Source organism: Bos taurus, chromosome 9, assembly GCF_002263795.3.
Source record: "Bos taurus isolate L1 Dominette 01449 registration number 42190680 breed Hereford chromosome 9, ARS-UCD2.0, whole genome shotgun sequence".
In the NCBI taxonomy this organism is placed as follows: domain Eukaryota; kingdom Metazoa; phylum Chordata; class Mammalia; order Artiodactyla; family Bovidae; genus Bos; species Bos taurus.
Genome location: NC_037336.1, coordinates 42,382,469 through 42,393,840, shown reverse-complemented (window position 1 = coordinate 42,393,840; position 11,372 = coordinate 42,382,469).

Below are 11,372 nucleotides of genomic sequence, written 5' to 3'. Positions count from 1 at the left end.
ACAATTTACACATCATATAATTCAACCCTCTTTTGTTATCTATTCCCTATTGCCAGTTAATTCTCACAGGATGTTTTTGTTGATCTTGGCTGAATTCTTGTACCTGTACCTGGCTGCAAAAATGAAGAAATGTTCAGTGGTATTTTCTTGTACATTAGCCAACAAGACAAAAGTAAAGCCACAAAAACACAAGTTGAAACTTTGCTTATTCTTCAGTGACAGCAACGATATTTTCCTAAATCAGCTAGTAGCCTTCAAATATGGGGAGGATATTCTTTCAAGTTTTTGTGCTATTTGCAATATCACAGCCATAGATAGGACATGTTTTGAGTTTAATCCTCAATATAATATTAATATTTTCCATCATCTTCCTAAGTTTAGACAATCAGCAAACAATAAATCAAGCCCTCGGGTCTAGCATATGCTGATTTCTGTGGCATGAATATTTTCATTATGATCAAGCTACCAGTGTGATGTCACTGAACTCGGAGTTGGCAAGACCTGTGCAGAGGCTCCACATTATGCAGTATTTCCATTATTCAGATACAGTAGGTGTAAATAACCCCAAGAGCAGAGAGAAGAGTATAAGGTGGAAAATAATTGGGAAGTGGTATGTTTTGAGCATCGATTACTTTTTAACATCTTATTGAATTGTAATATGTGTAATTTAAATTTTAACAATGTCTGTATTTAACAACTGACTCAGAAAATTCCTGAAAATTAAGAATCAGCTCCTATGAGCCCATAGAAGCAGCCTCCAGCACAGCACTAGCAGGATATGGGTGGGAAGGTGCTTTGTTCCTGCTCAGGGCATGCAAAAGGGCACCAGGCTGAGGAGACCAGACACTGGCCATCTGGGTAAGAAGGCCTGGACAGAACTCAGGTGAGGCATAGAAGGCAGATTGAACATCATAGATCAGATCCTATGTAGCAGGTGAATAAAGATGGGGTTGAGTTTTTATACATCTTTCTAAAAGTTACAGAAAGTAAAGTTTTAAATATTAGACAGTGTTGTTCCATCACCAAGTCATGTCCAACTCTTCGCGACCCCACGGACTGCAGCACTGTCAGGCTTCCTTATCAGGGGAATTCAAAAGGAAATTGATAGTCAAGGAAATTGAATGGAAAAGGCGGGCAGGAGAAAGAGAAATAAGGAGGAAAAGGACTAGGGTTTTTAAATATCCTTTATGGAGAAAGCAATGTGCTGACCCAAATCCTAGGCCAGCTTTTGCGGAGGCTCCCACGGCCCGCCCACGTGTGTGCCTTGTCGGACACAGTGCTGCCGCCCTGGGCAGTTCCCTTCGTGAGGACCTGACCTCTTACTGCTTTGGAAGGGGAGGATGAGATTACCAGAGCTTTGGATCCATTTTTGGATCAAATGAAAACGTCAGGCTAATCCTTAGCGTCTCCCTCTCGGCTTACAGATGCCGCCTCACCCTAGGGGTGGGGCATCAGAGATCTAACAGTCCCCCTCTGTCCTAGGACGGGTGGAAGGTCACATGCTGCTCACGAGGCCTACAGCGCCCCTCCCGACCTCCGTCAGCAGCACCTTGTCTGCCCTGGGTGACCCAGTCTTTCCGGACAACCCCAGAGTCCCCTCGAAGCCCTCAGGGGCGATGTCCTAGACGGTTACCACTCTCTCCTCCTCCCTCCACAGCATCTGTTATCATTTGCTGTACCTTCTGTTCACTCGTCTCAGTTCCCAGCAGGACTGTGGGCTTTTTGAGGGAAAGGATCTGCTCTGGTCAGTGTTTGGTGCATATAGATCTCAATAAGCCTTAGATCCCACATCAGCTTGTTTCCTGCCTCTCAAACACTAGTACATAAGAATTACCTGAAGAATGGATTAAAATGCAGACCGCCCCCAACTCCCCACCCAGACCCCAAAGCAGTCATTTTGAAATCTGGGTCTTTAATAAGACCACGTGACTCTCATGCACACATGTTCACAAACCACATTTTAAGAAATACAGGTTTGTTCAATCTTTTCATTTCATAGGTAGGGAAACAGAGGACTAGAGAAGAAATGATCTGCTTCAGGACCCTAAGCTACCAAGTGTAATGGGATGTCATGGTGCTTTGAGATAGAACGGTCTTAAGTTCTTATTAAGCAAATCACAACCCCACGGATGGTTACTGGTGGGAATATTAAAAACAAACAAATCCTGGACTGAAATCACTGCACACTGCATCTTAAAAGAGCGATTGCATCTCAGACTCAGATATAATGCTTCCACTAGAAGGACGTACAAACAGGTATCAAAAAGCACCCCTTTTCCAGAGCTTATCAGCGTCCCCTGAGAATATGAGTTGTGGAACAAGGCCCCAGATGCTTTCTGCCTCTAAACTTGCCTCAGTGGCTGTTAGCAGGGCTGTCTGTCACAAGCTCTATTTCCAGCAGTGTCCTCTGCCCGCTTTCTGATGCTCAGGTCTGTAGCAGCAGACCCGGCATTCAGGTGTCCGGTTCAGGCCTATTTTTACGAGCAAATCCTTGTTTCATCTGTCAGTTGCTTGGCGAGTGCCCTGCGTGCTGGTTACCGCTTTGGGCAGCAGGTGCCACCTAGAGGGCCCTGTGACAGCCACCGTGCTCACCGTCAGGAGCTGGACAGTCCCGGGGCCTGAGGAAGCGCTGCAGCCACCCACCGAAGGTTACACCAGCTCCCTAGCAAACCTGGCAGTAGGGGTTCAGAGGAGGGGCTTGCCAGGGGAGCCCGGGAAGGACAGAAAAGATCCGGCCGGCCCTAGCCTTGTTCAGCTTCCTTGTTTGATGGGGTTCCGGGGTGGGGAGTGGGTGGGCGCTCTTTCTCTCGGCCACAAGGTGGCAGCAGTGGGCTGGCCAGGTGCCTGCTCTGCGCGGCTCCAGGAGGAACGCCCAGCACGCGGAGAAGGTGTCGCCGGCTGCTCTTTAAAATTCCTCGTTTTGAGAGGGATTTTTTGAGGAACTGCCTTTCTTTTTAGCAGGAGCACTGTATTGAAGTTACCAAAGCCCCTCCCTCAGTCTTGCCAATGGACCAACCACAGGCCTCTCTCACTTCAGAGGAGTAAAACGGCCCCTGCGGGGCTTCTTGACCAAACCACAGTTTAAAGAGGCGGAGACAGGTGGGAGTCGGGGGCGGGAAACATCCAGAAAGCAGTGATGCACCAAGTGTGGAGACAGAAGAGTAAGGACAGTTTTTAAATTTATTTTTAATCTAGGCGTGAGTTTTGGCTTGTTTGCTTGCTAGCTGTGAATCTGAAGCCTAGGTTTGCTTCCCATCTGTAAAATGCTACATTCCTTTTTCAAATGGCAGTAGTCGCAGGGTTGTTCTGTGGATCAAAGGAGACAAAATGGTTTGCAAACTGTGATGTCCCATATACACAGGGGTGTCGTTGTTGGGGTTGGTCTTTTGAGCTGAGCCATGTCACAGCGCTTTCTTGGGATTGGAGGCACAGACACCGGCAGGGCAAGGGGCCAGCTCCTCTCCCAGAGGGTCACTGCAGTTCGTGCATGAGCTGCAGGCTGTCAACTCCTGATCCAGCCTGATAGTCATCTTCCAGTGAGATTCTTCCTGGATGCCTTTCTGTGGCAGGTTTCCAAGCAGAGCGCTGGCAGTGGCTGCTCCCCCTTCCTCCAGTGAGCCTGCTTTTCCATACTGGAAGAAGATGAAATGCACATTTCAGAATGTAAGTTTTTCCTGCAGGACACTCTCCCCAATGGTGGAGTGATGGAGAAAAATATTAGATGAAGTCAGGGGATAACTGAGTAACATACTGATTTATAAACTCATGGAATGAAATGAAGGCGTTTTTTCCACTAGTGGGGTTATTTATTATGTCCTAGTTGGCCAGAGCCAAGGGTTGAAGAGGCTTTGGTTCCTGAGCAATAGAAATAGCAGGAACCAATTTTCTATGTTCCTCCTCTTTCAAAAACACAGAACTCAGCCAGTATTGAAACATACCCAGTCGTAGGTTTGACTGGATACTCCTCTGCTCATCACCCTATTGGGGTGAATGGGAACTGAGACCCAGACCCCATCACCCTGGGATGGTGGCAAAGAAGAGATCAGACTATCGTCAGTGGTCATTGCTCTGTGGAGTTTTTCCTGTGGCTTGTCCCTCCATGGAAATTAACTACTCTGGAAATATCCTATGAAAAACTCTGATGCTCTATGTTAATTTGTAGGAAAGTGGCATCTTTGCAATATAACATTTTTCCTTGCATGAACATGGTGCATCTTTCCATTCATTTCATTTCTTCTTTATATCTTTCAGCATAAAATTTTATTTCTTAATAAAGCTATTGTACATCGTATGGTAGATTTATTCCTAAGTAAATTATAGCTTTTATTGCTATTATAATGGTATCTTTAAGAATAGCTACCTCTTCTAAAAACCTGTTTATTGCTTTGCCAGAACAACTGATTGACATCAGAGAAGATGGAAATCTATAGCCAAATTTTAACAAAAGTCTTTCCATAATTGGTGAATGAAATTTAGTTAAAACAGCCAATAAAGAAAATTATGGATTTATGTTTCTTCATGAGACATATTCCTTAGTTGCAAAAACCACTACAACAAAACACTGGAGAAAATGAATTAACAAACATTTAAATGATTGTTGGACTATAAAGAAAGCTGAGTGCCAAAGAATTGATACATTTGAACTATGGTGGTGGAGAAGACTCTTGAGAGTCCCCTGGACTGCATGGAGATCGAACCCATCCATCCTAAAGGAAATCAATACTGAATATTCATTGGAAGGACTGATGTTGAAGCTGAAACTCCAATACTTTGGCCACCTGATGTGAAGAGCTGACTCCTTGGAAAAGACCCTGATGCTGGGACAGGTTGAAGCCAGGAGAGGGGGATGACAGAGGATGGGATGGTTGGATGGCATCACTGACTCAATGGACATGAGTTTGAGTAAACTCCGGGAGTTGGTGATGGACAGAGAGGCCTGGCATGCTGCGGTCCATGGGTTCACAAAGAGCCGGACATGACTGAGCAACTGAACTGAATGGAAGTAAATGATTGTATCACACATTTTTTTGAGTTTCAGAAAATAGTGAAGCATATTCAAATATAAAAATAATTTCAGTGAGAACAAAAAGACTTTGTTTCTTTAATAATTAAAATAAAAATAAAACCATGTTTATTTCATCATGAACTCAGCCTCTTTGGGTTATAATGGTATAGACTTTATGCTATGCTCAACAGATATTGACACAGTACTTTGTCTACAATTTTAAAATAAATAAGTATACATATAGTAAAAAAAAAAAAAAGAATATCTACATCTAATTATCTGTGTGTGTATGTAACAGTTGATTGAAGCCTTATTAGTTCTAACAATTTGCCTGTTGCTTTGAATTTTCTGTGTAAATAATCATATCAAATAAATACCAGTTTTAGTTTTTCCTTTTTAATCCTAAATATGCTTTATTTCTTTCTGTTTTCTTCCAGTGCTGATTAGCATTCTGAGGTCATTTTACCACTCTTCCTGACTTGAAAAGAATTTTTTTTGCATAAATATTTTATTTCAGAACAATTTTAGTCTACAAGGAAGTTGCAAAGATAGGATGCAGAGTTCCTGTATACCCCACCCAGTTTCCCCCACTGTTAGCATCTTACAGAACATGGTACCCGTGTCAAAACTAAGAAGCCAAAACTGGCACGTTGATTTGAACTAAATTTCAGATCTTATTCAGATTTCAGGAGTTCTTCCATGAGTGTCCTTTTTCTGTCCCAGAATCCGAGGCAGGAAACCACACTGTTTGATTCCTTTGTCTCTTTAGCCTCCTCTGGTCTATGATAGTTTCCCACTTGTCTTTCTTTTTCATGACCCTGACAGTTTTGCATACTGGTTGGGTGTTTTGTAGTGTATCCCTTCATTTTTTTTTCTTTATGATGTATAATTTGGCTTTAAAGTTGAGTGATTTGTCTAAGGTCAAAGAACAAGGTGTTCTGGAAACATCTTACTTTTCTCTGATAATAAATTAAAACAATACTGAGAGAGAAGAAGGTGGCGGAGGAGTAGGTGGACATGGAGTACATCTCTCTCCATGGATACATCAGAAATACACCTTCAGACACAGACGTGCATGCAGAACACCTACATATCTCAGCTGAGAGCAGACAGGAGTACCTAACCAGTGGAAAAGAATATATAGAACCATGCAAAACTCGGTAGGACGAAGGAACTAGGGAGAAAAGCGGGAGTGTTAGTAGGACTGGACCTCCCCTCTGCTGGTGGGGGAACTGAAGCAGGGGTCTGATCCCCACAGCAGGGCATTTGTCTGAGTCAGAGGAGAAACATTCAAGGCTGAGAGTGAAATAGCTGATCTGTGGCAGCCTAAATGGGGTGAGAATCAGACAGTCCTTGCTGCAGCCATACATATCCCGGACAGGGACGCAGGTCCGGTGGAAGGTACAGAGGCTGGGAGCTGAGGATTAGGGATTGTGGACCAATCCCAGGGCGAGGGCTGCTGTTGACTGCGGAGAGAAGGATCGAGGGGATGTGAGGAAGGAAATTGTGAGGGGAAATGCCTGTGGAGGAAAGTCAGGCAGCCATGGAGGCAAGGTGATACTGCTGAGTCACACATAGCAGTGTGGAGCCATCACCATAGCCTCTCTCCCCGCGCCAGCATCAGCAGCTGAACAATAGAGAGGCTGGCCCATCAAGTGCCTGACACTGAACTACAGAGTAGGAACCCAGCCTGGGGGCCCCTCTATGTGCCTGACACACCAAACAACAGAGAAGGACCCCAGGGAAGGGAACCCTCTAAGTACCTGAATGGGCAGAGCTATGGAGAAAGACTGGCCAAAAAGGCCTTCTGATCGCCAGCTACAAGAGGCTCGAAAAATGACTCTGATAGGGCCATAACTCCTGCGGCAGAGGCAGTCTGTGTCCTGCACACTTGGTGCCACCAGGGTCCCCACAAGCCAAGTAGCTGTGCCACCTTCACGCTCATCTCTCACTGGGGCAGAGCTGCCATAGGCAAAAAATGTCTTGCATCTATGCATGCAGGGTTGCTTTGGTTGTGTCCTACTCTTTGCAACCTTGTAGACTGTGTGGCCTGCCGGGCTTCTCTGTCAGGGAGAGGGGATCTCCAGGCAGGAATACTGGAGCATATTGGCCAATACTGGTTGCCATACCCTTCTGGAGCACTGTATTTCCTGCTGCCCTAGCCACCAACTCTCCTGAGTACCTGGTGCTGCCAGAACCCCTGCGACCCAAGCAGCTGCACCACCTCCACACCTGGCCCTCACAGGGGCAAACCCAAGTCCTCCAGGGCAGCCTCAGGAGCAAACCCCAGTGGAGGACCCACTTGTAGAGGTGGAAACAAAACCACAGTTGACACTCAGGGGCAGTGTGGCTAAGGAAGAAGACCCAAAACCTTCCCACCAGCTGTACAAGCTGCAGATTAAATCCACACAATCAGGTAGGCAGACTCTGTGTCTATGGAATATATAAAAGGTCATTGAGAGCTCCCACAAAAGAAAACACACTAGTTCTGAGAGCTGTGGACAGGAGTAGGACCAGATTAGAGTCTGAGCTGCCCCCACAGCAGGTCCAGAGATCAGCACAGTGTTGGAGGGCTTCCTAGGGAGATGAGGTGGACTGCGACTCCCAGCGAGGGAAAGGACTCTGACAGCAGTGACTCAAGAAAAACATTTATTATTCTTATTTTTTGACTTGTTCTGTAGAATCTTTTGGATTTTTTCTTTTTTTTTCCTCCCCATCCCTGCGCCCCTCATCTGCCCATTGTAGTTGTAGATTTTATTGGCACTATGACAGCCAATTAACCTTTTGAACTTTTTTTTTTCCCTCAGTCACATTTTTTATTGCTGTTATAAACCTCTGCCTCTACATTGGACTTTTGCAGTTCTGTGGAGTTCTCCCTTTTTAAAAAAAAAAAAAAAAACTTTTCTTTTTTTTAAAAATTTTTTAAACTTATTATTATTTTTTCTACATTTATTCCTTTGTTTGCTTTTCCTATTATTCCCCTTGCAGTTAATCTTTAATGTAAATAAATCTTCTTCATCTACCTCTATTTAACTTTGCATATCTGTTCTTTCTTTCTTTCTTTCCTTTCCTCTCAACATATTTGTTAGTTCTGTTTTCATTGCTTTATTTCCCACTTGGCCCCTTGCTTTAGTTTTCTTTTCCAGTTTGTGCTTTAATTAGTTTTGTTCTTAACTGGTAAATATTATTTTTTATTTCCTTTGTCTGCCAGGTCAATCTACTGTACTTTATTTTTGTTGGACTGTTTTGACTTTGCTCATGGGTGTATATGTATACATGTATATTCCATTATTTTAATTATGATTTGCCTGATTTTGTAACTGCCATTTGTCGGGTTCATCTTTGGTCTCTCATTTTTGGATATTTGTTTTAATTTCACTTAATGCCATAACAAACCACTTGTTGAATCTTCATTCCTGACCAGAGATCAAGCTCTGAGCCTTTGGAGTGGAAGCACTGACTCCAAGACCCTAGGCCACCAGAGAACTAACACCCTAGGGAGTATCAAATAATGAGAACTCACACAAACGAAACTACTTGAATATAAGACCCAGCATCACCCAACCACCAGTAGCACCCTGTGCAGGACACCTCATCTAAACAACAAAGAAAACAAAAATACAAACCCAATCATCAGCAGACAGGATTACCACCTGACTCAGCCTTGCCCATCAGAGGAAAAACAAACAAACAAAAACTCAGCACAAATCTCACCTTATAGGAAACTTTCACAAACCACTGGACCAATCTTAGGAGGGCAGAAACCAAAAGGAAGAAAGAATTCAACCTTCTTCAAGGAAAGAATTCAACTTTCCTTGAAGCCTGGGAAAAGGAGACCTCAAACACAATAGGTCAAAAAAAAAAAAAAAGAAAGAAAGAAAAGGCAGAGAAATACTACACAAATGAAGGAACAAACTAGAAACACAGAAGTCCAAATAAATGAAGAGGAAATAGGCACACTACCTGAAAAAGAATTCAGAATAATGATGGTAAAGATGATCAAAAACCTTGAAAACAAAATGAATAAAATGTAAGAATCAACTAATAAAGGCCTAGAAGAATTAAAGAATAAACATATAAAGACAAACAACACAATTACTGAAATTAAAAATACTCTAGAAGGAATCAATAGCAAAATATCTGAAGCAGAAAAATGAATCAGTGAGCTGGAAGATAAAATGGTGGAAATAACTTCTAAAGAGCAGAATAAGGTAAAAAGAATGAAAAGAACTGAGGATAGGCTCAGAGACCTCTGGGACAATATCAAAGGCACCAACATTTCAATTATAGGGGTCCCAGAAGGAGAAGAGAAAAAGAAAGGGTACAAGAAAATTTTTGAAGAGATTATAGTTTAAAATTTCTCCAGCATGGAAAAGGAAATAGTCAACCAAGTCCAAGAGCCACAAAGAGTCCCGTACAGGATAAACCCAAGGAGAAACATGCCAAAACACATACTAATCAAACCAGCAAAGACTAAACACAAAGAAAGAATATTAAAAGCAACAAGGGAAAAGCAACAAGTAACATACAAGGGAACCCCATACACTTAACAGCTGATCTTTCAGCAGAAACTCTGCAGGCCAGAAGGGAATGGCAGGATATATTTAAAGTACTGAAAGGGGAAAATCTACAACCAAGATTACTGTACCAGCAAGGATCTCATTCAAAATTGATGGAGAAATAAAAAGCTTTTCAGACAAGTAAAAGTTAAGAGAATTCAGTACCACCAAACCAGCTTTACAACAAATGTCAGAGGGACTCATATATTTAAGAAATACAAAAGAAGAAAAAAGATCTATAAAATCAACCTCAAACAATGAAGAAAATGGCAATAGGAACATATATATATATATATATATATATATATATATAATTATTTAAATGTAAATGGATTAAATGCTCCAACCAAAAGACACAGGCTGGCTGAATAGATACAAAAACAAGACCCATATATATGCTATCTACAAAAAAACCCCATGGGGTCACAAAGAATCAGACACGATTGAGCAACTGATCTAAAGACACATATAGACTGAAAGTGAGAGGATGGAAAAATGTATTCCATGCAAATGGGAAGCAAAAGAAAGCTGGACTATCAATCCTCATATCAGACAAAATAGACCTTAAAATAAAGAAGATTACAAGAGATAAGGAAGGACACTACATAATGATCAAGGGATAAATCTAAGAGGAAGATATCACAATTGTAAATATCTATGCACCCAACATAGGATCACCTCAATACATAAGACAGACATTAACATACATAAAAGGAGAAATTGACAGTAACACAATAATAGTAGGAGACTTTAACACCCCACTCATACCAATGGACAGAGCATCAAAACAGAAAATTAATAAGGAAACACAAGTCTTAAATGATACATTAAATGAGATGGATCTCATTGATATCTTCAGGACACTCCATCCAAATGCAGAAGAATACACCTTCTCAAGTGCATATGGAACATTCTCCAGGTTAGACCACATCTTGGGTCACAAATCAAACCTCAGTAAACTTAAGAAAATTGAAATTGTATCAAGCATCTTCTCTGACCACAATGCTACAAGACTAGATATCAATTACAAGAAAAAAAAATGTAAGAAAAACAAACACATGGAGATTAGACAACACGTTTCTAAATAACCAACAGGTTGCTGAAGAAGTCAAAAGGGAAATTCAAGAACTTCTAGGAACAAATGACAATGAAAACACAACAACTCAAAACCTGTGGGATGCCGCAAAAGCAGTTCTAAGAGGGAAGTTTTTAGCAATACAATCCTACCTCAAATAACAAGAAAAACATCGAATAGACAACCTAACTTTACACCTAAAACAACTGGAAGAAGAAGAACAACAAAAAAAAAACCAAATTAGTAGAAGGAACAAAATCATAAAGATCCAAGCAAAAATAAATGAAAAAGAAATGAAAGAAACAATAGTAAAGATTAATACAACTAAAAGCTGTTTCTCTGAGAAGATAAACAAAATCAACAAACCTTTAGTTAGACTCATCAAGAAAAAAAAGAGAGAAGAATCAAATCAACAAAATTATAAACAAAAAAGGAGAGGTTACAACAGACAATGCAGAAATACAAGGGATTATAAGAGACTATTATGAACAACTACATGGCAATAAAATAGATAACCTGGAAGAAATGGACAGATTCTTAGAAAAGTTCAATCTTCCAAGACTGAACCAGGAAGAAATAGGAATTATGAACAACCCAATTACAAGCACTGAAATTGAAATTGTGATCAAAACTCTCCCCAAAAACAAAAGCCCAGGACCAGATGGCTTCACAGAAGTCTATCAAACATTTAGAGAAGAGCTAATGCCTTTAACTAAAACTCTTTCAAAAAATT